Source organism: Olea europaea, unplaced genomic scaffold (genome assembly GCF_002742605.1).
Source record: "Olea europaea var. sylvestris unplaced genomic scaffold, O_europaea_v1 scaffold65, whole genome shotgun sequence".
NCBI classification, from domain to species: domain Eukaryota; kingdom Viridiplantae; phylum Streptophyta; class Magnoliopsida; order Lamiales; family Oleaceae; genus Olea; species Olea europaea.
The window spans coordinates 371,539-375,672 of record NW_019264872.1 but is presented as its reverse complement, the minus strand read 5'-3'; positions in this window follow the sequence as shown (position 1 = coordinate 375,672).

The following is a 4,134-nucleotide window of genomic DNA, read 5'->3' as shown; positions in this document are numbered from 1 at the left end:
ATGTTTTGGCAGGTAACATCCTTATATCTGACTTATTAGCTTATGTATTCATAGATTCCGATGTAACTCATTCATTTATTTCCCTTAAGTTTGTACATAAAATGGGTATAATGGTGAATCTGAAAGTTTTCCCTTATTAGTATATATCCCCTCAGTGAATATGTTTGAACATTGATTAAGTTGTTAAAACAACAAAGATAGAAATTGATGGTAGCTCATTGGAAATAGAGTTGTATGTGATAGACGTGAACAAAATTGATAGTAAATGATGTTAGAATGGTACGAGAATATCCAAAAGTTTTTTTGTGGGGAATTGCTTGGCATATTGCCAGAACGAGAGTAGAGTTCACAATTGATCTTATTCCCGACTCTGCACCCGTACCTAAGGTTCCTTATAGGATGACACCGAAAGAGTTGTGGGAACTAAAAGCAAAGATAGAAGGATTATTAGAAAATGGATTTATCCTGTTTATTATTTCACCATGCGAAGCATCAATACTGTTCGCTAAGAAGAATGATGGATCAATGAGAATATGCATTGATTATAGGGAATTGAACTTAATTACCATCAAGAAAAAGTATCCTCTTCCCAGGATAGGGGACTTGTTTGATCAACTTCGGGGGACAGTGTTGTTCTCAAGAATGACCTGAGATGTGGTTATCGTCAATTAAGAATCAATGTGGGTGACATATTGAAGACAGCTTTTAGAACTTGGTATGGACATTACGAGTTTTTAATTATGCCATTTGGCTTAACTAACACTCCGAGAGACTTTATGGATTTGATGAATCAGGTCTTCCACTAATAACTTGATCGATTTTTTATTGTATTTATCGATGATATCCTGTTTCCACTAAGAAAGCAAAAAGGAGCATGAAGAGCACTTAAGGATAGTATTGGGAGTCCTAAAGAAGGAAAAACTTTATGCAAAGTTTGAGTTTTCGTTGGAACGGGTAGTATCCTTTAAACATGTTGTCACTGCCCGAGGAATAGAGGTTGATCCAAGCAAAGTGATGATAGTGTTAAATTGGTCGAGGCCAGCCAATGTAAGAGAAATTTGTAGATTATTAGGCTTGGCAGGATATTATAGGAGGTTTGTTGAAGGATTCTCCGATATAACAGGACCACTAACACAATTAACACATAAGAATGCAAAGTTTGATTGGACGGAGAAATTTGAGTACAGTTTTGAGGAATTGAAGTAGAAGCTAGTAAATGCTCCAGTATTAACTATACTTGAAGGATTAAAGGGTTTTGTAATTTACAGTGATACATCTAAGCAGGGAATAGGATGTGTCTTAATGTAGCATGGTAAAGCAGTTGCTTACGCATCAATGCAACTGAAGTGGCATGAGCAAAACTACCCTACATACCACTTAGAACTTGTTGTGTTAGTCCATGCATTAAAAATTTGGAGGCATTATCTTTATGAATGTAAGTATGACATTTATACATACCATAAGAGTCTCAAGTACAACTTCACTTAGAATGAGTTGAACATGAGACAGAGAAGATGGCTTAAGTTGGTAAAAGATTATGATTGTAACATTTACTATCAAGCAAGGAAGACAAACGTTGTAGCAGATGCCTTGAGTCATAAAGTAACAAGTCAAATGGTGGTTTTGACCATACAAGAGCCATTATGAAAAGAGTTCGAGAGAATAAACCTTGAAGTGCTAACAACACCACTAAAAGCTATTGCTCAGATGGCAGCACTTTTCGATTCTACCAACCATCTAAGATAGGATTAAGGACCATCAGAAAGTTGATCAGTCATTTGAATTCATTAAGTCGAAGATTGATATAGAGAAGCGAAAGGATTTCACCATGGATAAGGATAAGATCCTATATTATCAAGGATGTTTATACGTACCTAACTTCGAGGAGTTGAAAAAGCAAGTATTAGAAGAAGCTCACTCTACTCTTTATTTAGTATATCCAAGAGGTACAAATATGTATGAAGACCTTAAGAAAGTATTTTGGTGGAAAGGCATAAAGAGGGGCGTAGCTGAGTATGTCAAAAGTTGTTTAGTATGTCAACAAGTGAAAGTTGAATACCAATGACCATCAGGGTTACTTGAACCGTTAGAAGTTTCGGGGTAGAAATGGGAGTATGTAACAATCGACTTTGTGTTTGGTTTTCCAAATTCAACGAGGGATAATGAAGCTATTTAGGTCATTGTAGACCGACTCACCAAATCAGCTCATTTCTTACCGGTTCGGATGATATTCTCAATGGTTGTATATAAATATGGCAGTAAAGTTGCATGATATATCCATTTCAATTGTATCAGATAAAGATCCAAAAGTTCACGAACTTTTGTAAAAGCTTGCATCGAGCTAGGGAAACTAAGCTAAAATTTAGTGCGGCTTTTCACTCTCAGATAGATGGTTAGTCTAAGCAAATGATTCAAACACTGGAAGATATCTTTTGAACATGTGCCCTCGAGTTTGGACGACATTGGGAGAAATATTCACCCTTGATTGGTTCGCATACAACAGCTATCATGCTTCTATTGGCATGGTACCATATGAGGCAGGAAGTGTAGATCACCAACTCATTGGGATGAGGTCGGTGAGCAAAAGATTTTGAGGACAAAGATCATTGAACAAACAATGCAGGCTATTGAGAAAATTCGAACTAGTATGAAAATTGCCAATAATAGACAAAAGAGTTATGTTAACGGAAGAATGAACGAATTGGAATTTTTGGTAAGTGATTAAATATTTCTCAAGGTTGCACCAATGAAAAGAGTATTACCTTTTGGTAAGAAAGGAAAGTTACAACCAAGGGTCATTGGGCCATTTGAAATCTTGCAATGTATTAAGAATGTCACATATAGGTTGGGTTTACCTCCAAAACGTTCAACTGTATATGACCTCTTTCATGTTTCAATGCTTCAAAAGTACATCCCTGATCCATGTCACGTGGTCAACTATCAATCCATTGATTTACAATGGGGTTTGAACTATGATGAAGTGTCAATGAGGATCATTAATTAGAAATTTCTAGCACTAAAAAATACGGTGATCGCCTAAGTAAAAGTACAATGGTGCAATCACTCAATCGAAGAGGCAACATACGAGAGAGAGGCAGAGATGCGAGCTAAGTATCCACAAACCTTCTATGAATTTTAAGGTAAATTTCGAGGACAAGATTTATTGTTAGGATGGTAGATTGTAATACTCATACCTATGGTCTAATTTTATTAATTTAGATTTGGCCCGTTATAAAAATAAAAAAGAATAAAAATAGACATGATTAATATTTAGCCCGATCAAACAATGAAAGTTCATTATGTGAAATTATAACCCATACCTTTTTGTTTTATTTTTCTTTTTGGTTTTAAACCCAGTAGTTAAAATTTTATTTAACTTTAATTAAATAATGGAGATAATGTTTTAAGTTTATCTCTTTTAGTTAGATTGAAATTTTAAATGATTGAGATAAAATCAAATTCCTATTAAGATAATAATTTAATTTTATCTATATTTTATTTAATGTTAAAAGATAATTGAATTAAAATTTCAATGTTATATTTTTCAGTTAAAATTGAAATATTAAATTATAAAGATAATATTTTGATTTTATCTCTACTTTATTTAATTTTAGAAATTATGGAGATAATCCATTTTTTATTTAAATTCATTATCTTATTACATTAGCTGAAATATGGTTGAGCTAATGATAAGATTTTATCACTTTTAAGATTCAAAATTCAATTGAATTAGAACTCTCAAAGCAAGGTAGTCCCTACAAATCAATATCGTATGTTCCATTTTTAAGTACATTCAGTTCTCCGTTAAATACACACAATTACAAATATAGTATATTTTTTAGTGCGTGTAAGGTATGATAAGTGTATGAGTATATTTTTTTATGGGAATATAAGCGTATTTTAGATTTTTGGAACATTGATAATGAGGTCCTTTATGTATGTTCTAAGTTTGGACCGGAATAGTGAATACAGTAATGCTACACTTGAAAATTTCATACCGCCTATGTTTGGTATAGATTTTCATGTCTCACTATGTATGTATGCATGCATGTATGTATGTATGAAGTTACTTAAATTCTGTACAAACATTAATCCATGAAATTATATACTTCTTGAGATTTTGTCTCACATCCT